This window comes from Arachis hypogaea, chromosome 19, assembly GCF_003086295.3.
Source record: "Arachis hypogaea cultivar Tifrunner chromosome 19, arahy.Tifrunner.gnm2.J5K5, whole genome shotgun sequence".
Taxonomy (NCBI): Eukaryota; Viridiplantae; Streptophyta; class Magnoliopsida; order Fabales; family Fabaceae; genus Arachis; species Arachis hypogaea.
The window spans coordinates 63,033,739-63,058,094 of record NC_092054.1 but is presented as its reverse complement, the minus strand read 5'-3'; the positions used below and the strand labels follow the sequence as shown (position 1 = coordinate 63,058,094).

At 38.2% G+C, this 24,356-nt stretch overlaps 1 non-coding gene across 1 annotated transcript; it reads left to right on the top strand.

The window, feature by feature from the left end:
• Nucleotides 1-1,288: 1,288 nt before the first annotated feature.
• LOC112781791 (small nucleolar RNA R71) lies at nucleotides 1,289-1,396 on the top strand. The gene has a single exon (XR_003192550.1). It is a non-coding gene; the product is annotated as a small nucleolar RNA R71 (small nucleolar RNA).
• Nucleotides 1,397-24,356: the final 22,960 nt, after the last annotated feature.

Sequence of the window (24,356 nt, the reverse complement as noted above, 5' to 3'; positions counted from 1 at the left end):
TGTTTCATTGATTTGTCTGCCATCTCTAGTGAGATTCTTACAGCTTGTACCTTAAAGATTCCCAGTTTCTCCATTACAGAGAGTGGCATGAGGTTTATCCCTGACCCCAGGTCACACAGAGCCTTCTCAAAGGTCATGGTGCCTATGGTACAAAGTATAAAGAATTTTTCGGGATCTGGTTTCTTCTGAGGTAATGTCTGCCTCATTAATGCACTCAGTTCCTTGGTGAACAAGGGGGGTTCATCCTCCAAAGTCTCATTTCCAAATAACTTGGCATTCAACTTCATGATTGCTCCTAGATACTTAGCAGCTTGCTCTTCAGTGATGTCTTCATCCTCTTTAGAGGAAGAATATTCATCAGAGCTCATGAATGGCAGAAGGAAGTTCAATGGAATCTCTATGGTCTCTGTTTGAGCCTCAGATTCTTTTTGTTCCTCAAAGGGAAATTTCTTTCTGTCCAGAGGACGTCCCATGAGGCTTTTCTCACTGGGACTTACGTCCTCCTCACTCTCTCTAGGTTCGGCCATATTGGTCATGGTTATGGCCTTGCACTCTCTCTTGGGGTTTTCTTCTGTATTGCTTGGGAGAGTACTGGGAGGAGTTTCAGTAATCTTCTTACTCAGCTGATCCACCCGTGCCTCCAAATTTCTAATGGAGGAGCTTGTTTCATTCATGAAACTTAGTGTGGTCTTGGATAGATCAGAGACTATGGTTGCCAGGCCAAAATGGCTCTGTTCAGAATTCTCTGTTTGTTGCTGAGAAGATGATGGAAAAGGCTTGCTATTGCTAAACCTATTTCTTCCCCCATTATTATTGAAGCTTTGTTGAGGCTTCTGTTGGTCCTTCCATGAGAAATTTGGATGATTTCTCCAAGAAAGATTATAGGTGTTTTCATAGGGTTCTCCCATGTAATTCACCTCTGCCATTACAGGATTCTCAGGATCATAAGCTTCTTCTTCAGAAGATGCTTCTTTAGTACTGTTGGATGCAGCTTGCAATCCATTTAGACTCTGAGAAATCATATTGACTTGCTGAGTCAATATTTTGTTCTGAGCCAATATGGCATTCAGGGTATCAATTTCAAGAACTCCCTTCTTCTGAGGTGTCCCATTGTTCACAGGATTCCTCTTAGAGGTGTACATGAACTGGTTATTTGCAACCATTTCAATGAGTTCCTGAGCTTCTGCAGGGATTTTCAGATGAAGAATCCTCCTGCAGAATGGTCCAATGACATTTTTGACAACTCAGACAGACCATCATAGAATATACATATGATGCTCCATTCTAGAAGCATGTCAGTAGGACACCTTTTGATCAGTTGCTTATATCTTTCCCAAGTTTCATAGAGGGATTCTCCTTCCTTCTGTCTGAAGCTTTGGATTTCCACTCTAAGCTTGCTCATCTTTTGAGGTGGAAAGAATTTGGCCAGAAAAGCACTGACCAGCTTATCCCAAGAGTTCAGGCTATCCTTAGGTTGTGAATCCAACTATGTTCTAGCTCTGTCTCTTATAGCAAAAGGGAAAAGCATAAGCCTGTAGACCTCGAGATCAACTCCATTGGTCTTGACAGTGTCACAGATTTGCAAGAATTCAGCTAAAAACTGATGAGGATCTTCCATTGGAAGTCCATGAAACTTGCAATTCTGCTGCATTAGAGAAACCAATTGAGGCTTAAGCTCAAAATTGTTTGCTCCAATTGCAGGAAGTGAGATGCTTCTTCCATAGAAGTTAGAAGAGGGTGCAATAAAGTCACCAAGCATCTTCCTTGCATCTCCACCATTGTTATTAGGTTCGGCCATGTCTCCCTCTTTTTCAAAAATTTCTGTCAGGTTCTCTCCAGAGAGTTGTGCTTTAGCTTCCCTTAGCTTCCTCTTCAGAGTCCTTTCAGGTTCAGGATCAGCTTCAACAAGAATATTCTTATCCTTGTTCCTGCTCATATGAAAAAGAAGAGAACAGAAAAAAAAATATGGAATCCTCTATGTCACAGTATAGAGATTCCTTATGTGAGTATAAGAAGAGAAGAATAGAAGAAGGAAAGAGAAAAATTCGAACACAGAGAAAAAGATGGGGTTCGAATTTTGGGTGGGAGAGAAGTGTTAGTAGATAAATAAATAGAAGGAGATATGAGAGGGGGAGAGAATTTGAATTTAATTTAAAATAAAAGGAAAATATTTTTGTTTTTATTTCAAATATTAGTTAGAATTTGAAAATTAAAAAGAGAAATAAAATTAAAATTAAAATTTAAAACAATTAGTTAATTAAAAAGAATTTTGAAAAAAAGGGTGAGGAGTTTTCGAAAATTAGAGAGAGAAAATTAGTTAGGTAGTTTTGAAAAAGATAAGAATCAAACAAAAAGATGAGATTAATTGAAAAAGATTTAAAAATCAATTTTTAAAGGATAAGAAGTTGGAAAAGATTTTGAAGTTGATTTTGAAAAAGATGTGATTTGAAATTTATTTTTGAAAGAGATTTGAGAAAGAAATGTAAAAAGATTTGATTTTGAAAATTGAAGTTGATTACTTGACTAACAAGAAACTAAAAGATATGATTCTAAAATTTAAAGATTGAACCTTTCTTAATAGGCAAGTAACAAACTTTAAAAGTTTTGAATCAATCACATTAATTGTTAGTAAAGATTTTGAAAATAATTTTTTTTAAAGTTTTCGAAAATATTAATAAAAAAAAAGATGAGAAAGATTTGATTTTTGAAAAGGTTTTGAAAAGATAGGATTTTTAAATTGAAAATTTGACTTGACTCATAAGAAACAACTAAATTTTAAAAATTTTTTACTAAGTCAAACCAAATTTTCGAAATTTAATTGTAAATAAGGGAAAGATATTTTTTTTATTTTTGATTTTTAATGAGGAGAGAGAAAAATATCAAAATGACTCAAAACATGAAAATTTAAGATCAAAATAAAAAAATATGCATGCAAGAACACTTTGAATGTCAAGATGAACACCAAGAACACTTTGAATGTCAAGATGAACACCAAGAACTTATTTTTAAAAATTTTTAAGAAAAGAAAGACATGCAAGATACCAAACTTAGAAATTTTTAATGTTGAGACACTAATAAATTGAAAATGCATATGAAAAACAAGGAAAGACACAAAACATAAAATTGCAAAGATCAAACAAAGAAGATCATCAAGAACAACTTGAAGATCATGAAGACCACCATGCATGAATTTTCGAAAATTTTTTTTTTTGAAAAATTAAAACATGCAATTGACACCAAACTTAAAATTTGACATTAGACTCAAACAAAAACACAAATTTTTTTTATTTTATAAAATTTTTTTGGATTTTCAAAAATTAATTAGGAAAAGCAAAATAAAGAAATTCAAAATTTCTAATAAGAATTCCAGGAATGATGCAATGTTAGTCTAAAACTCCGGTCCAGGAATTAGACATGGCTTACTAGCCAGCCAAGCTTTCAGTGAAAGCTTCGGTCCAAAACACTAGACATGGCCAATGGCCAGCTAAGCTTTAGCATACAAATCAGGCATACAACAGCTGAATTGATGAGAATAAAAAAGCTCTTGTGATGATGAGTTGAAACCTCGGTCCAAAAGATTAGATATGGCTTCACAGCCAGCCAGACTTCAACAGATCATCATGAAACTCTAGAATTCATTCTTAAAAATTTTGAAGCCATAGAATAATTTATTTTTTTTGAAATTTTTTTTATTTTTATTTCGAAATTAAAAATAATAAGAACAAAAGCTTAAAATTAAAATAAAATTACCTAATCTGAGCAACAAGATGAACCGTCAGTTGTCCAAACTCGAACAATCCCCGGCAACGGCGCCAAAAACTTGGTGCACGAAATTGTGATCTCAATGGCGCAAAAAACTTGGTACGCACAATCATAATCTCAATTCTTCTTCACAACTTCGCACAACTAACCAGCAAGTGCACTGGGTCGTCCAAGTAATAAACCTTACGTGAGTAAGGGTCGATCCCACGGAGATTGTCGGCTTGAAGCAAGCTATGGTCATCCTTGTAAATCTCAGTCAGGCGGATTCAAATGGTTATGGGATTTTGATAATTAAAATATAAATAAAATATAAAAAAAGATAGAAATATTTATGCAATTCATTGGTAAGAATTTTAGATAAGCGTATGGAGATGCTTTGTTCCTTCTGAATCTTTGCTTTCCTACTACCTTCATCCAATCATTCATACTCCTTTCCATGGCAAGCTGTATGTTGGGTAGCACCGTCGTCAATGGCTACCTCTCGTCCTCTCAGTGAAAATGGTCCAAATGCGCTGTCACCGCACGGCTAACCATCTGTTGGTTCTCACTCATGTTGGAATAGGATCCGTTGATCCTTTTGCGTCTGTCACTACGCCCAGCACTCGTGAGTTTGAAGCTCGTCATAGTCATCCCATCCCGGATCCTACTCGGAATACCACAGACAAGGTTTAGACTTTCTGGATCTCAAGAATGGTCGCCAATAATTCTAGCTTATACCACGAAGACTCTGATCTGAACTAGAAGCCCAAGAGATAAATGCTCAAGCTATTGCAGATAGAATGGAAGTGGTTGTCAGGCACGCGTTCGTAGGCGAGAATGATGATGAGTGTCACGGATCATCACATTCATCAGGTTGAAGTACGAGTGAATATCTTGGAATAAGAATAAGCTTTAACTGAATAGAAAAACAATAGTACTTTGCATTAATTCATGAGGAACAGTAGAGCTCCACACCTTAATCTATGGGGTGTAGAAACTCCACCGTTGAAAAATACATAAGTGAAAGTGGTCAAGGGATGGCCGAATGGCCAGCCCCCTAAACATGATCTCTGAACATAAAATTATTCAAAAGATGTGAAATAAATCACTAAAAGTAGTTTTTATACTAAACTAGTAGCTAGGGTTACATAAGATGAGTAAATGATGCAGAAATCCACTTCCGGGCCCACTTGGTGTGTGCTTGGGCTGAGCATTGAGCTTTCATGTGTAGAGACTCTTTTTGGAGTTAAACGCCAAGTTGTAGCCTGTTTCTGGTGTTTAACTCTGATTTCCAACCTGTTTCTGGCGTTTAACTCTAGAATAGGGCAGGAAGTTGGTGTTTGAATGCCAGTTTGCATCGTCAAAACTCGAGCAAAGTATGGACTATTATATATTTCTGGAAAGCCCTGGATGTCTACTTTCTAACGCATTTGAGAGCGCGCCAATTGGGTTTCTATAGCTCCGGAAAATCCATTTCGAGTGCAGGGAGGTCAGAATCCAACAGCATCTGCAGTCCTTCTTTAGCCTCTGAATCAGATTTTTGCTCAAGTCCCTCAATTTCAGCCAGAAATTACCTGAAATCATAGAAAAACACACAAACTCATAGTGAAGTCCAGAAATGTGATTTTTATTTAAAAACTAATAAAAATATACTAAAAAGTAACTAAATCATACTAGAAACTATGTAAAAATAATGCAAAAAAGCGTATAAATTATCCGCTCATCAAAGTCCTCCTAGTGATGAATTTACATTTGCAAATGAACTCCTTGAGTTTGAGGAATCTTCTCCAATTGAGTTTGAAAATGACGTTGACGTAGACTTTTCTCAATCTCCAATTTATGATTTTATTGATGGAGAAGAGTTGGATGAATTTGGTGAGGAAAAGATTGAAATTGGAACATCATGTCAAGAGGTGGAAGTCCTTCGAAAAGGATGGACGGGAGTGGGATATGCTTTGTAAAGATCATTGGAAACCTCTCTACCTAGGTCACCATCTATCCCTTCATTTGAGTGGGTAAAACTTATTTCTCTTAGGTTTATCATCCCACTTGAATTTGGTTTGCTTGAAACGGATGGTCAACTTAGGGTGCTTTATGGAATGAAGCGTAAGAGAAGGATGATTAGTGGTTGGCATTATAAATCTAGGCTCATTATGGTTGAGACTTCAAGGATTAGATGCAAAGTTTGGACTAGTACTCAATTGGATGGATCTAAGAAGTTGTTTGAGTGCTTAAGTGAGAATTCTAAGAGTTTGTCACCCAATTGGAATTGTAATGATCAACTTGAAGATGGGTGTGAAAATAAGATATGGGATCCCGGATTACAAGATCAAGGCCAATTTTGGGAGCTCATAGCTTGTGAAGAACTCCATCAAGGCTTGGTGTAATTGAATTGGTATCTTGGAGCATTTTGGAAATTCAATCATTGTTGGAGATTCAAGGATGAATACAAACACAAGACACCATGACAAGGAGCCTCCCAAAATATCCAACTTAAGGACTTTAACTAAAAGTGATAGGTGAGAGACATATATACTATCTATATATCCAACTTAAGGACTTTATATGAGTTTATATGCATGCAAGTATATTATATACTATATATATCTATATATACTATCTATATTTTTGATGGGTTTGGTGAAAACAAACAAACAAATTTCCAAGCAAGAGTATAGACATATAGGGCTAAGCAAAGAAATAATTCAATGTAATCAAAATCCAAAGAATTGATTCGACTCATCAAAATGAAGCAACTTGCAAGAATACATGATAAGAGAGGTGGAGACATAGAATTGAGTAATTGAACCCTCACTAGGAGTGTATGCACTCTAATCGCTCGGTGCTTAGGGTCAATTCACTCAAGTCTCCTCTAATAATGTTTTCAAGGATTTGCTTTTCATCTAACAATCAACAACATGTGATGCATGAATGCAAGTATCATGAGATCTTTATAGGATTGTAATGGGGTTAGGATCAAGGTGGGATAGATATGGCCAAGTGGACTAAAATGATTGAATCCTTGATTAGTTTAAGTATCCAACTCAACCTATATCAACCAAATAACAAAGACATCCAATCCTAACCTTCCATAATCTCATTTTACACACATTCATGTATGCTCTTTCATTCACATCACATATGCATTCCTTATTCATTTTTCTTTTCTTTGGGGCAACCTTTGTCCCGTTTTTACTTTAAATTTTTCTTTCATTCATTTCTTCTTTTCTTTCTTTTTGATTTCTTTTCCTTCTTTTTCTAGGACAAATGCATATGGTTAAGGCAAATTAATACATAAATGTGCACCCATTTTCAAAATTTTTCTTTCAATGCGTACCCAAAATATATTTTTTTCTTTTCTTTTCTACCAAGTTCCTTCCAAATATTCCCCCACACTTAAATGAAACACACACCTTAACCTAAGCTAATCAAGGATACAAATCAAGGTAAATTATGATTTTTCGCTTAATATTGTGATGTGGTGATCTTAAAAATAATGGGGTAAGTAAGGCTCAAAAGAGGTTAGCAAAGGTAGATGCAAGGGTAAGTCTATATGGGTTAGTGAGCTATACAAAGATGGCCTCAATCATGCTCAATGCATTCAAATATCAACTATTGGACATAAGAAATCAAGCAAAACTAAGATTACAATCATAGAAGGAGCATAACACACAATGAACAAAAATAGTGGTTAAAATATGTAACCACACATTATAGGCTCAACAACTCACAACGTTGTTTGTTCCATCTGTCTTCTATGTTCCATAAAAATCATTCAAGCAAGTTTAAAAACAATTTTCCAAATCAATTCAATAGAGCACCCTAAAAACAAACTTCTTGAAAATCTGTTGTTTTTCACCAAAGTTATTTCCTATATGTATGTTTGTATGTTGCGATGGATGTAAATTTTCAAAATTTTCCTAGTCCTCTTCCTAATTTTCAACATCGCAAAAATTAACATAAATAATTAGGATAAAATTGAACTAGGCACTATGCTATTCACATCATCCAATCACAACTTCTATCTATAAAATTGAACTAGGCACTATCAATGCAAAATACAATAGCATAAGCTAAGATATATATACTAGAAAAAAATGCAATGCAACAATAAAAAACACTCCAAATATCTATAAGAAACATAATAAAAAGAAACAAAAATAAAGTGCAAAGTATTCAGAAAAGAAAATTTACGCCCCCAAAATGGTGAATTCTCCCTCACACTCAAGCGTTGCATGGTCCTCCGTGCATGAACACAATCCGGGGGGAATTTCTCTCAAGTGCTCCACCTTCAGCTGGTGGATGCGGGGGCTTGGGTTGTGTAGAAACCGCCAAGTCCAATGCATTCTCGGCATCTCTATCCTCAGCGTCCTCCTCCATCCGCCCCAAAAATGGCGAATCCTTCCCACACTTAAGCGTTGCACGGTCCTCTGTGCACGAACACAATCTGGGGGGAATGTCTCTCAAGTGCTCCAACTTCAGCTAGTGGATGCGGGGGCTTGAGTTGTGTGGAAATCACCAAGTCCAATGCATTTTTGGCATCTCCATCCTCAGTGTCCTTCTCCTCTCCCGGCTCCTTGCCTTTATGTCTCATCCTCAAAAGAATGAATAAAGTATAATTAGGAGTCAAAGGGCAAGTAGCACAAAAAGGTAAAGGAGGGAGCAAATGCATTGTATACTTGGAGCAAAAAGAAAACAAACAAGTATTTAATTGAGGAAGTTTGCATAGTGGTGTGGTATGATAAAAAGATGAGCCATGTGTGTATTCCAATTATGCGCGCGGTTAGAACACACACAATGGCCGGTTAAAACAGCATCCACACAATCAAAAAGTAAGCATGAGTTTCTCAACTAAATGGCCTAAGATGCAACTAAGAGATGAGCATCAATTAAAGACAGGCAAGCCAAGAATGCTAAAAAATCTACTCTAACATCCAACCAAGCATTTTGTCAAACACTTGGAAGGCATAAAAAGAAAGCATGGTAAATTACAAGGAAAGATAAATTCTACAACTACCCAATACAAGAAAAGTAAGATCAACAACTCAATTCAACAATAAAAGGAACATAAAACATCAATTTCATTAAAGGAAACCAAATCTAATAGGATTTCATCAATAAACTAAAAGAGGCATGAAAGGGAAATTAACAATGTAAACTAAGAGAATTAAGATGTAGGAACAAGAAATTACAAGAAAAACTAAAGGAAAACAAGAATTATACCCTAGATCTAAGATGCAAAGACCTTAAGAACCCTAATTCTAGAGAGAAGAGGGAGCTTCTCTCTCTAGAAAACTAAACTACATGATGCTATACTATAACTAAGTGCTCCCCCTTAGCCCAAGCTTGAATTCTACATGAAATACCCTCAGAAATGAGTTGGATCTGGGCCTGGGCAGCTCAGAAATCGCCCCCAGCGAATTCACTTTAAGTGAGTCACGTGCTAAGCGTCACGCGTGCGCGTGGACGACGCGTGCGCGTCGATGGCAAAAACTCCTACTCACGCGTATGCATGGGTGACGCGTGCGCGTGGCTTGCAAATCTTCAACGCACGCGTACGCGTGCATGACGCGTGCGCGTGGCCCTCTATTTCCCAAATGCTAATTTCTTCATGAATTCTCCACTTTGCATGCTTTTCTCTTCACTTCTTCCATCCAATACTTGCCTTATGAACCTGAAATCACTCAACAAATACAACAAGACATCGAATGAAATTAAAGTCAATTAAAATCACCAATTTAAGGGCCTAAATGGCATGCTTTTACACTTAAGCACAAATTAAGGGAGAATTACAAAACCATGCTATTTCATTGAGTAAATGTGAGAAAAGGTGATAAAATCTCCTAAATTAAGCACAAGATAAACCACAAAATTGGGGTTTATCAATCATCGGTTAGGAATTTTCACAAAAATAATCACGTTGCAAGTATAGTTCTAAACTAACAATCAATCCTCAATCAAATTCTAATTTGTTTGTCATAAGTACAAACCCAATAAAAATAACTGAAGTATTTAAACCTCGAGTCGTCTCTCAAAGGAATCAGGGAAGTGTGTCTATTATTGGTTATGATGTACTTCTTTTTGGGGATTTTTGGGTTTGATTAACAAGAAATTAAAATGCAAGAAAGTAAATTACAAGAAAATAAACTAACAACTAAAATGGGTCTTGGCAAGGATCAAGAGTCAAGGTATCCTATCTTGGATCATTGACCACAACATGGTGATTACAAAGGATTAATTCCACTTAGTTATCCTCTAACAATTAAAGGAAAGTCAAGTGGACATAATTGATCCTAGAACCAATTAACAATCCTAAATCACCAATGGAACTGGACATCAATAATCACAAGGGACCTAAGTCCTCAATCACAAACCAAGAGTACCAAAATCTACTCTAAAATTTAACCAAGCATTTTATCAAATACTTGGAAAGCATAATAGGAAAGCATGGTAAAAGCGGAAGAAATATAAATCTACAACTACTCAAAGCAAGAAAGTAACAATAACAATTAAAGAAAGCATTAATAAACTTGAAAACATAAATTACATTAAATGGAAATCAAAAGTAACAAGAGTGCATGAACATACAAGTAACAAAATAAAGAAAATGGCAAGTAAAACTAAGAGAGCAAAGATATAGCAACAAAAAATTATGAGAAAAACTAAATTAAAATAAGAAATTAAACCTAAATCTAAGAGAGAGATTAACCTAAATCTACTCTAATTATAGAGAGAAGAGAGAGCTTCTCTCTCTAGAATTCTAACCTAAAATATGGTAAAAACTAAAATATGACTACTTGGTTCATTTTTCCTCAATCCTTGGGTTCAATAGCATCAGAAATGAGTTGGATTTGGGCCTCCATGAGCTCAGAAATTGCCCCCAGCGTATTCACTTTAATGAGGTCACGTGACCAATGCCACGCATGCACGTGGGTGACGCGTGCGCGTCGCTTGACAAAATTCCTTCTCACGCGTACGCGTGAATGACGCGTGCGCGTGTCCTTGAATCCATCAAATCCTCATTTCTTCATGAATTCTCCACCTTGCATGCTTTTTCTTCATTCCTTCAATCCAATGTTTGCTTTCTAAGCCTGAAATCACTAAACAAACATATCAAAGGCATCGAATGGAATTAAAGTGAATCAAATTTATCAATTTAAGGGCCTAAAAAGCATGTTTTCACTCTTAAGCACAAATTAGAGAGAATTTACAAAATCATGCTATTTCGTTGAATAAATGTAGAAAAAGTTGATAAAATCCACTAAATTGAATACAAAATAAACCATAAAATTAGGGTTTATCACACCCCACCATGGTAACATATTTTCACTTTTCTCTTTTGTATATATATCGGTAAATAAGTTTAATTTCATATTTAGTTTGGTTGGCTGAGTTTTTTTAGTAGTTTAGTATATTTAATAAGGTTTGGTGGTGCTTAGATGATTGTTTGGGTGTTTGTAATGCTTGGTTTGGTGCTAGAACTTGAAGAATTTCGAAAAATAGAGCACCCTGTCAGGCGTATACGTGACTTCAAGAATTTGAGCATGCCGGGATCGCGCGAGCACTGTACTAATGCACGGTCCAGATAGTGAGTTGTGCGCGTGATATGAGAAAACTTTGCGTCTAGCATAAACATTTCCCACGCGTACACGTGATCGACGCATACGAGTGACTCCCTATTTTCCCCTATCGCGCTTATGCCTTCCAGACGCGCACGCGTCATATTCCATTCTCCTAACCCACGCTTACACGTGACCCATGCATACACGTGGGCACCCTTGTTTCACACACTTCTTTTCTTCTCTTCTCTCCATTTCTTTTCTTTTCTTCTTCTTTTCTCTTCTTCTCTCTTCCTCCCCTTCTCCAACCATCATCCATCAATATCATTTACCATCTACCATCACCTTGTTTAGTTAGTTTGTTAGTTAGTTAATTAGTTAAATTTTTTATTTTGGTAGTAAGTGGTGGATTATTAATCTTGTTTGATGTTTATTGTTGCTGATTACTAATAGGATGCTATTTTAGCATCATTGTTGTTGATATTCATTGTTGGATTTCTTTATTGAGGTTACAACTTGTTACTTGATTTTGAGTTCTTCATGCTTAATTATGTGAATACCAAGTACTTATGACATTGCCTTCAAAGCTTTCTAAATCTTTTGAATTGCATGATTTGACCACCATGTGATTTGAATTTTTTACCTTGACTAGGCAATTTTTTATGCTGGATTATGTGCATTTATCTTAATGCATTGCATTGCTTGGTCATATGCATCCATATGTTATGCTTGTGCCTTAATGACATGTTAATCCTTGATTGTTTAACTATGTGCTCTACACATACTTGAAACGAGTCATTTTTGCATAATGCTTCAATTTTGAAATCGGATTGTAAGATCACCTAGGGACATCTTTTGAAATTCTCAAGCTATATGGACCATGCTTGCTATGTGATTGACTTTAACTTCTATCTCTCTTTTCCTAAGATGCATAGCAACCATGTGTCTCACTTTATGTCAATTAGGTGATGCAAGAAAAATTCAAAATGTGTCATTGATTGATGTGTAAGTTTCATATTTCATTTTGTTCATTAAGTTTCCTTGCACATCAATCAATGTCCATTCATCATCCATTTCACATTTACTTGATTATTGCTTGAATGCTTTTATGCTTCTTTATTACTTGTTTGTTTATCTTAACCTACAAGTCCTTTAAAGCATCTCAAGCACCCTAGAATGAGTGAAGCGCTTACTCCTTTTGTGTAATTGTGACAAATTTTAGAAAGCATGATTAGAGGAGAATTGAGTGAATCAACCCTATACACTTGAGTGACTAGAACAGATACACATCCGGTGAGGGTTCGATTGCACAACCCTATGTTTCCACTGGTTATTATCTCTTTTCCTGCAAGTTGTTAAATTCTTTTTAATAACTCAATTCAATTGTGGATTAGATTTGATTGTGATTGCTTTAGACCTTATGTTCATATATGTTTTCTTGAGAATTGATTTATTTTGACCAAGTAGTCGCATGCATTTAGATAGATTGCATATAGATAGGTTGCATTTGGATAGTGTGCATTGAATAAGTAATATCCCTTTCTTGTCTTTCTTGAGTTTAGCATAAGGACATGCTTGGTTTAAGTAGGGAGAGGTTGATAAACCCTATTTTTAGGGTTTATCTTGTGTTAAATTTAGTGGATTTTATCAACTTTTCTCACATTTATTCAGTGAAATAGCATGATTTTGTGAAATTCTCCTAAATTGTGCTTAAGAGTGAAAACATAATTTTTAGGCCTTAAAATTGCTAAATTTAATTTACTTTAATTCCATTTGATGCCATGATATGTTTGTTGAGTAATTCCAGATTTATAAGGCAAAGATTGGATTGAAGGAATGAAGAAAAAGCATGTAAAACTGGAGAATTCATGAAGAAAGGAGGATTTGGAGAATTCAAGGCCATGCGTACGCATGACCCACGTGTACCCGTGAGAGGAAAAATTGCAATATGACGCATACGCATCACCCACACGTAAGTGTGACAAATAGCACGTGACCTCATTAAAGGCAACATGCTGGGGGCAATTTCTGAGACCATCCAAGCCCATATCGAATTCATTTCTGATGCTATTGAACCCAAGGATTGAAGGGGGATGGACCAGGTAGTCATAGGTAGGTTTTTACCATGTTTTAGGTTAGAATTCTAGAGAGAGAAGCTCTCTCTTCTCTCTAGACTTAGGGTAGATTTAGGTTAATTTCTCTTAGGTTTAGATTTTAATTGTTGCTTTTATTTAGTTTTCTTGCAATTTATTTTTCTTACATCCTTGTTCTTTTTGTTTTATTTGCTATTTCCTTTATTTTGTTGCTTTTATGTTTTTGAACTCTTTTTAATTTGAATTTCTATTTAATGCAACTTGATGTTTTCTTTTTTATTGTTGCTTAATTTAGTTGTTATTATTGTTTTCTTGTATTTGGTAGCCATAGATTTTATATTCTTGCACTTTTACTATGCTTTTCTTTTATGCCTTCCAAGTGTTTGATAAAATGCTTGGTTGGATTTTTGAGTAGATTTTTGTATTCTTGGCTTGGGTTGAGTAATTGGAAACTCTTAAATTGTCAAATTTTTTTGCTGATTGGTGATTGAGGATTGCTAGTTAGATTGAATTCTACTAAAGCTAATCTTTGATTAGGGACTTGTCGATTAGAGTCAATTTTGCTCATTTGACTTTTCTTCATTTGTTAGAGGTTAACTAAGTAAGAGTAAAAGACAATTACCATCACAATTGAGGATGCTAATGAGGATAGAAATTCCAATCCTCACCTCTTGCCAAGACTTTTCTTAGTTGTAGCTTTACTCTCTTGTTATTTACCTTTCTTATCTCTTATTCCGAAACCCCAAAAATACCTTTCTCATAACCAATAATATGCACACTTCCTTATAATTCCTTGAGAGATGACCCGAGGTTTAAATACTCTCAGTTTTTATTAGGTTTGACATAAGTCACAAACAAATTAAACTTTGATTGAGGGTTGTTTGTCGCTTTGGATCTATACTTTCAACGAGATTATTTTTGTGAAAATTCCTAACCGACGATTCCCTCACATCACACTTTCATTTTCAGACTCCTATTTATTATTTTATTATTATCAATAGTCATGAATGTTTGATTTTAAATTTTTAATTTAAATTTAATGAATGTTTTCTGTTATGGGTATTGTTTATAATTACTTCTTGATGTTGATTTTATGTTTCTTCTAATTTTGATGATATTAGAACTAGATTATAGTTAATTGTAAGTTTATCTTTGAATATGTTTACCAAGTATTTGATGAAATTCCTAATTTAGAATTAGAATAGTTTAGCTGCTTGATTTGGGCTTATGACCTAGGTTAGTCTTCAACTATGTATTTGGAATTAATTCATTACAATTAAAGTGGTTAAATTGATTTAATATATTCATGAATAAATGGTTAGGACTTCGTGAATTAGGCCAAGAAACCTAGTACCTTTCCTAGTTAAAATAGGTTAACCTACTAGAATATCTTTACTTTAATTATATGTATATTGGATTAGATTGAATGAATTAATTAGTTAAATTGACTTGATTCTGTTTGATCTCCAACATTATTGTTGGTTTAACCTACTAGAATATCTTCACTTTAATTATATGTATGGTTGATCAGATTGAGCGAATTAAATTAGTTAAATGGACTTGATTCTAATTGATCTCCAACATTATTGTTGGTTAGTCGATTAGGACTTTTTTGAGTAATAAATGAACTCCAATAATTGCTATTATCATTTGGTGATTGACTTGTGTTTCGAGGGTTACCTGAAACGTTGAGGTCAATCTCGGACGAGATCTTCTGGTCTGGTCAAGCCTGTCCTGTCCGACTTGTTGGAGCTTGAGATGCTGCTGGTCCTTGATCACCGGGGGCTGGTAGTACCTGCAAGAGACTCCGATGCTTAAGTCAGTATGGGCTTTAGGAAGGTTTTTTGTAGAATTGGAGTATAAGTTATACTTGGATGCTCCAGTGTATTTATAGTGGTGTGTGACGATCTCCCTTCGAGATAAGTTTGTTATCTTATCTTATCTTTTGGTGGGTGAGATCATATCTTTTGCCATCCGCATCTTAGTAGGCGGTGGTCCTTCATTTTTGGGCCTCTTTGGGACTTCGTGGCAATCTTCTGAGCTCTCTGTGAAGAGGTCAGTAGTGGACCAACCTTTAAAGAGGTCAGTCCCTTTGTCTTTGGTCAACCCGGCCCTTATAGCTCGGACCAGTGTATGAACAGTGCCTCTGCTTGAGCTTCGACCTCTCCCTGAGGTTGTACTCGTCTCTGAGCTTCAACCTCTTTGGGGAAGTCATGTTCAAGCATCTTCTTTGTTGATCGTGTCCGAGGTGCTGTTGTTCCGTTCGGGCGGGCTTTTGCGTCTTTAATGCTGTTTCGAAACGTGAAGCGTTTTTTCTTTTGTTCTTTAAATGCTGCGCCATTCTCGAGTGTGTTAGTTTCTTGGGTTCATGCAATCGCTTTTAAAGCCTATTAATTTTGGGCTTTTACTCCTTTGCCGTTTTGTTTCCCTCTTTGCATTTTGAAATCAAAGGGGTTCAGTTTCTTGCTTTCGTCAGTTTCTTGCTTCCATCTACTTTCCTTTACTTTCTGAGAGAAAAAACCTTCCTTTATTTCGTTAATTTTCCCCAAGTTTTTTCCTTTCCTTGAAAGCTTCGAGGCGCTTGTTGGTGTGGATCGTCCATGGTTTTGCTATGCATTCGTCGCTACTGCTTTTCGTATTCTTTTTTATGGTTGTGATCCTTTCTGCTTGATGTTTTATTTCTGCTGCATGCTTCTGTTTTTGTTCAAAGTTTTGATCTTTTCATGTTGCTGTTGCTGAAAAAGGTTAGGGCTAGGGCTTTCGATTTTCTTTGATCATTTTATTTGATCTTTTTTGCTTTTCCTTCTCTGCCTGTATTGCCTCCAAAGGGTGGCCCTGGGTTGCGGTGGTAATGCTGCTTTTGTGGACCCTGGGGTGCCCTTTGCTGTCTTGTTCGTTGCTTGTTGGTTGTTTCTTCACTTTCTTGTTTTGGCCGAGTTGTTTGGTAGTGACGCCTCTTTATTTTCTTGCTGTAGGTGAAGTTTCTATGTCTTGTAGAAATATTGTTGAGATGTCCACAAAGGTCCCTCCTGGTATGGCTGACTGGTCAAATTCCATAGTGTTAGAGTGTGTTACTGTAGCGGATCGGGAATATTGTGAAAAATTTAGGAGGTTTCATAGGATTTGTGGGAATAGGGAACATGAGAAAGATTATGAGTTGATGTCGCCCCACCCTGAGGAGGGGTCACCTTTCCTCCTTTAAGTCGGGACGAACGTCCATTCTTCTATGCATATGATTGCTTTTTTACCAAGTTAGGTATTACCCTTCCTTTTACTGAGTTTGAGACCGACCTCCTTTGGAACTGCAAGCTTGCCCCATCTCAGCTTCATCCCAACTCTTGGGCTTTCATGAAGATTTTTCAGTTACTATATTAGGGGTTAGGTGTCCGACTTTCCCTTTGTCTATTCCTTTATTTGTTTGTGCTGACCAAGCCTGGAGCTGCCAAGAAGAAGGCTTCTTGGATCTCTTTCTGGGCTACTCAGGGTAAAAAGGTCTTTTCCATTTATGATGACTCCTTTCATGATCTTAAAAACTTCTACATCAAAGTTCGGGCTGTAGATGGTGTTCACCCCTTTTTTCTTGATGAGAACAAGGAACCTCTCTTTCCATTTTGGTGGCAAGAAAACCCTGTAGTTCTTAGGTATTCTTTAGAAAGTCTTGATGAGGTAGAGAGGGCCTTTGTGGGTGTTTTGGAGGAGCACTGGGGGGAGCCTCCTCATTTGGATACAAATAAGTTTTTAGGGGATCCTGCTCTTCTTTGTTCCGAGCTAGGTAGCGCCCGATTTCCTACAAAAATTTTTTAATGTCGTTTGTTTGTCTTTGTCCACTATATAACTGTTTTCATGATTCCTTTTTTTAGAGATGGTTGCCAGTTTTGATTCGATGAGGGTCCTCCGTAAGACTAAGAAAACGGTGGCTGCCCAGAACTTGTAGAGAAAGACGTCGGGGGAGGGTTCTTCCCAGGTTCCACTGAAGAAGCCGGACTTCGGACCTCAAAGTCCGAGAAAGATTATTCTGACTCCTCACGTTCGGGTTGCCTCTACCGACCCGTCTCTGGCGACTTCTGGTGTTGTCTCTCCCCTTCTTCATTGCTCCATATGGGTTTGTCCCAACTAATGATGTGTCCATCCTTAAGCATCTTGATTTTTTATCTAGCAACAGTGTTCAGATGGCTAAACTCAGTGCGACGTTGTCAAGGGAGTTCAAAAAGTCCCCTATCAATACTACCAACGCCTTTCTTGGGAGTGCTAAGGTTGATTACGAGAGGGTGGAGGGGTTTAGACTTGAGCTGGAGGCAAAAAATGTTTAGCTGGAGCTGTCTTTAGAGAAGGAAAAGGCCTAGGCTACTGCGGTAGAGGCGGCTGCCAACTTGGCTAAAGATATGGCAAAGAAGGCCAAGGAGAGCTATACCCGGACTTATGGTGAGCTACTGGAGGTTAAGAAAAAACTCCAATCTTCTTATGATGATTACGCCGAGCTACAAGGTCACATAGTGAATGGCATGACCGCTCTGTACGAGAATTTGAAAGCTCAAGTCCGGGTTCTTGCTCCTGATGCCGACCTCACCTTATTTTTCATGGAAAACATTGTGGAGGATGGCAAGATTGTGCCTGCCCCTGATGATGATGAGGTTCCTCCTTTTGACTCAATGACCAAGGCTTCTACAGCCCCTTCTGCTGAGACATCCTGACCTGAGGCAGACCCCGATGTGGAGATCTTGAATGGCCTGGATGGTATCGTCGAAGCTGTTCCAATTTCAGTCATTCCTTCAGCTCCTCAGGATGTAGCGACGAGGTCGAACCTTGATCCCTTGTGACTTCTCTTTTTTAGTGCTCTTTTGATTATGTGTTGGTATGGTCCGACTTGTGGGCCTTTAAACTCTTTATATTGCAACTTTTTGAGTAGTTCTCTGACACTTGCAGTTGCTTTCTAGAAACTTTTAGTTTTTAATCAAAACACTTTCGCTCTTGGGTTGCCGTTAGGTAACCTTTGAGTCTTTAATGTTTATCTTTCTGAAATTTCCTTGCTTTGATGGTTCTGGTGGTGTGCTGGCCGATTTCAGTGGGATGCTTTTATCTTTTGGTTGTTGTTTTAACCTTTTATGGCCTTTGTCTTGGGATAGTGTCCCTTTGTGGGTTTTCCAGCCATGTCTTAGGATTAGGTGTTGGGCTTTCCCGGCCAGCATCCTTTCTGACGACCTCCAGGTAGTGTTCGTTTTATGAACTTCTACCTTTGCTTATTGGTCTGCGCCTCTTCTAGTTGTGTTGACAACTTTTCCGGGTTACTTTTTATTCTACTTTTGGCGATTTTGTCCTTGCAGCTTGTTGTTTGGTGTTGCAGGCTTTTAGTCGGTTTCCAATAACTTTCTAGGTAGTGTTCTATTCTGAATCTTTTACCTTTTAGTTTATTTGGACGACCTTTTAGCCTTGTTTGGTTTTGTGATTGCTTTTGCTTTTTAGGTGGCATCCTTTTCGGACTCCTACCTTTTAGCTTCAGCAATTTTGATACTAGGTTTTTCAACCTTTCTTTGACCTTCGCCTGGTTAAGAAGGCCTTGTTCCCTTTTTAGTGATCCTTTAGCTGGTCCGACTTCTCTGTCGGGTCTTTTCAAGTTATTTCTTTTTTGCAATCCCGTTTTTCATCCAACCTTGTCAGGCTGCTTTATACGGGTTGCTTTTATAACTTCTCATATTAATTTTGGCCTTGTCGCTTCACCTTGCCGACCTTTTCTAGTCGGACGATGAATTTTACATTTTTTTTTAGCATAAATTAATGTGCCTTGGTAGGAAACTTTTTTAGGGAATCTCTATTTTTATTAAAATAAAATGCAATGAATTAAAAAGCATAAGTAAGAGTATGTACATGTGTGGGGTTACCCTGCTAGTCTGGCCGCCTTGAGGTCTTGGCCTGGTGCCTCATTAAAAAACCCTTTAGTGGGAAAAAGAGCACACCTTGGCTCAAGACATTTTTCTAGCTATAGTACCTTCTTAGGTTACAGGCGTGCTATAACCTCGGGAGCTCCCGTCCTTGGAGGTCGGCCACCTTGTACTAAGCTTTTCCTAGTACTTTCGTAATCCGGTATGGTCTTTTCCAGTTAGCTGCTAGCTTTCTCTCTCCTGACCGACCTACTCCGATGTCATTTTGGATTACGATGAGGTCGTTAGTAGCGAAGCTCCGTTGGATTACCTTCCGGTTGTACCTTGAGGCCATTCAACACTTCAGGGCTTCCTCTTTGATCCGAGCTCTTTCTTGGACTTCTGGAAGTAGGTCGAGTTCTTCCATTTGTGCTCCAGAGTTGGTGTCCTCATTGTAGAAGATCACCCTAGAGGATCTTTCATCTCTTTCTACGGGGATCATTGCCTCCACTCTGTAAGTGAGTCGAAAGGGTGACTCTCTTGTGGTGGAGTGTGGTGTTGTCCGGTACGCCCATAGGACTTGGGAGAGCTCTTTAGCCCTGGCTCCTTTCGCATCCTATAATCGACGCTTTAACCAAGCCAGTATGACTTTATTGGCAGCCTCCGCCTGCCCGTTGGCTTGTGGGTGTTCCACCGAGGTGAATTGATGCTTGATTTTTAGATCAGCGACTAGGTTTCTGAAGCCAGTGACGGTGAGTTGTGTCCCATTGTCAATGGTGATGGAGTGGGGAACCCAAACCTTGTGATGATGTTTCTATACAGGAACTTTTGACTTTTCTGGGCGGTGGCGGCGGCCAGTGGCTCTGCCTCGATCCACTTTGTGAAGTAATCTATTCCTACAATGAGGAATTTGACTTGCCCTAATCCCTGGGGGAATGGCCCGAGGAGATCGAGCCCCCACTTTGCGAACGGCCAGGGTAAGGTGACGCAAATGAGCTCTTCAGGTGGGGCGATGTGGAAGTTAGCGTGCTTCTGGCATGGAGGGCACGTTTTGACAAACTCGGCCGCTTCCTTCTATAGAGTTGGCCAGTAGAAGCCGGCTCGGAGTATCCTTTTGGACAGTGCCCGTGCTCCGAGGTGGTTGGCGCACATTCCCCTGTGGACTTCTTCCAGGACCTCCTTTGTGGCGGAAGTCGGGACGCATTTTAGGAGGGGTGTTAAAACTCCTCTTCTGTACAGGACGTCGTGTACCAGAGTATAGTATTGTGCCTTCTGTATGAGCCTTTTTGCTTCCTTCTTTTCTGTGGGAAGTGTTTCGGACTTGAGGTAGTTGATTATAGGGGTCATCCACCCCTGGTCTTGGTCTGCTATGCTTAAGACCTTCTCTTCCCTTAAGGTTAATGGGTGCTATAGCGTTTCTTGGACGAGGCTTCTATTGTTGCCTCCTGGTTTGGTGTTGGCTAGTTTTGAAAGTGCGTTAGCTCGGGCGTTTTGCTCTCGAGGTATATGTTAGATCTCATATTCTCCGAAGTTCCCGAGCTGTTCTTTGGTCTTGTCCAGGTATTTTTTCATAGTGGGATCATTTACCTGGTAGCTTCCTCCTATCTACGAGGTGATTACTTGTGAATCGTTGAAGATGGTAAGCTTTTGTGCTCCGACTTTCCCAGCCAGCTTTAAACCAGCCAGTAGGGCTTCATAGTCTGCTTGATTATTTGAGGTGGGAAATTTGAATCTTAAGGAGAGTTCGAGTTGAGTCCCTTGGTCACTTTCTAAGATGATGCCTGCTTCACTTCCAGCTTTGTTTGATGAGTCGTCGACGTAGAGGTTCCATTCTATGGGGGTTCCCAGGATATCTATGTACTCTGCAACGAAGTCGGCCAAGTACTGGGATTTGATGGCAGTGCGAGCTTCGTACTTGAGGTCGAACTCAGACAGCTCGACTGCCCATTGTAGAATTCTTTCGGCTAAATCTATTTTCTGCAAGATGCCCTTCATGGGCTTATTAGTCCGCACTTTGATGGTATGGGCTTGAAAATATGGTTGAAGTTTTCTAGAGGTGAGGATAAGGGCGTATGTGAACTTTTCTATCTTTTGGGAGTTCAGTTCTACTCCTTGTAAAGTCTTACTGATGAAGTAGATGGGTTGTTGTCCATTGTCGTCTTCTCTGACTATGCCAATGCTATCGCCCGACTTCCTACGGTGAAGTATAGTATCAGTTCTTCTCCTTGTCGAGGTCGGGTCAGGATGGGTGGTTGCCCCAGGAATGTTTTGAAGTCTTGGAAGGCTTTTTCGCACTCTGGGGTCCACTCAAACTTCTTTCATGCAGGTCGGGCTTTTCATGTTGAGTATGGCTTGGCATTTGTCTGGGTTTGCCTCAATGCCTCTCTGGGTAAGCATGAACCCTAGGAATTTGCCAGCTTCTACCACAAAGGTACATTTGTGGGGTTTAGCCTCATCCCATGCTTTTTTATGGTACTGAATACTTCGGCGAGATCAGGCAGTAGTGTTTCCTCTTTTTGGGTTTTTACGAGCATGTCGTCCACATAGACTTCCATCAGCTTCCTGATGTGGTCAGCAAATACTTTGTTCATTAACCTCTGATATGTGGCCCCCGCGTTCTTTAGTCTGAACGGCATTACTACATAGCAGTAGTTTGCTTTCGGGGTTAGGAAGGAGGTTTTCTCTTGGTCGGGTTGATACATTGGGATCTGGTTGTACCCTGATTAGGCGTCTATGAAGGAAAGGTACTTGTATCCCGATGACACGTACGCGTGGATTGTCAATTTCCAACTCTTTTATCGAAGACATTGGTGAAAAATGTTGGAGGCAACATTAGCACACTAATGTTGGCCTTGTCACGCGTGCGCGTCACCCACCCGTACGTGTGGATTGTCAATTTCCACGATCACGCGTACGGGTTTCCCATGTGTGCGCGTTGCGGGAAATTTTTCCAATTCCAAATTGACATTTTATCGAAGACGTTGGTGAGGAACATTGGTTCACCAATGTTCCCACCAACGTTAGGCACCCTTTTCTTTGCAACGTTGCCAGCAACGTTGGCTTGGCCACGAACGTTGCTTCCTTCTCCTCTTCCTTGCTCTTCCTCTGCTTCTTTCCACCTATCATCAACCAAAAAAATGCATCAAAGCCTTGCCATAATCATAAGATTTTGCATCATTCATAGCATTAGATAATTCTTGCATACATCTCATGAAAATGCACAAAATTAACAATGTTTGATTGAATCAAGGCATGCATGAAATTCTCATCCAAATACTTACTTATTGCCTAAGAAATGCATAAAAACTAAGTAAAACTAACTAAAAATAGTTTGTGAAACTAGCCAAGATGTCTTGGCATCACAATACTAAAATTAAATCTTGCTTGTCCTCAAGCTAGTGATAGAACATAAGAAGAATGAAATGAAAATACAAGAGATACAAGTCCTTATTCAGAGAATTCAAATCCTTGGTTTATGGAGTTTCATGCATGGCAATTTAGGTTCATGTTCTCGCTGGTTTCTAGGCTATCACATGCTCTTGAATTCTTACTCTATTACCTTCTATGAGACTCTTATTCTTGATCCTTAACTTCTCTGTTTTTGTTTTCTTTCCTTCTTTAAAGCTTATTGCTTTCTATAGCTAAGTGTTCTGTGTTGAGACAACTCTTTAGGATAGGCTTTTAGCCAACACTCCCGAACCACTTGGTTCAAGGCTCTAGGTGTTGAAACACCCCTCAGGACTTAATCACCCAAGTCTTTCCTCAGCACATACACACCACAAGCACATGGTTTGTTATTCCTTCCTTAGACCTTGGTGTCCAGCACCTCTTTGGGTTGCTAAATGTTTTGTGACAAGGTTGCTCTTGATAGTGGACTTTCAGTTGATAATCCCGGGTTAGTTAACCCAAGTTATCAAGTGATAAAGCACTCCTAAGAACTTACTCACCCAAGCAGATCTTTGCACAACAACATCACAAAAACATGCCTCAAGGTTCAAACTATTAGTGCCTAGCTTTATTTTCTGCTCTTTTCTTTCTTTTTCATTCTCTTTTTCTCTTTTTAGGATCTTATTAATCCATTTAAGTCTCATAGAGTGCACTTCAAGCTCATAATTTAAGAGATATCTTAGCTTTGTACCTTATTGATGAACCAACTTAGCTAGTAAATACCACCACAACACTAGGACTTTATTCTGCACATTGGATTTTACTCTTGTCTTTCACAGTAAATTCTCATAATTTCTTTTATTGAGCTCAAGGACACAACATACAATTCAAGTATGATGAAAATGAAGCAGGCACTTAGACTAGTAGCCCAAAATGACAATAAAGAAAGACACATAGAATTTAAAGGTTCATGCAAACAGGGCACAATCATACTTTCAATTAAAGCACTATAAACCAAAAATAGCTGAGAAACAATAGAAGCTCTTGGTGTCTTCTTGTTTCTTCCTTGTCATCATCATCCATAGCTTTTGCATCCTTCTTTGTCTCCTTGGATGATGGTGCATAGTTCTTCCAAGAGATTGATTGAATTCCTGCAAAGTTATTGGAATTTGCTTGCTCCCCAAGAATTTGAGAAATAGTTAGCATGCATGTATGCTTGTGTTTTTCTGAACTTAAATTGGTGTGTGGACACCAGACTTAGTTCCTTGCCTAATGTAGCAGATTGAATACATGCAAAGAACCTCATGTGCTTTTATTAAGAAAACAACTATGAACTAGAAATTAAGCAATTGTTAAGTAGTTTTTCTGATTGGTTGGAGCTAGTGACTAGTCATGCTGAGGTTTGCAATATGTTCTTAATGAAATCTTTGGTAGAACACGAAACTTAGCATCCCACATTCACTCTTGAATTAATTTGGTGAGCAACACCAAACTTAGCTCCTTGCAATACAGAGAAATCTAATTAACTCTTTTATTGAAATAACTAAGAAAAGAAAGTTACCTCTGGTTGGGTTGCCTCCCAACAAGCACTCTTTTAATGTCATTAGCTTGACATTTTGTTCATGAATTTATTCCTCTTCTTCCAGTTTGTTAAGAGGAATGACCTCAAGTGGAAAGAGGGACCCGTTACTATCCCTTGTTTTGAGTGCCTCTTCCCAGCA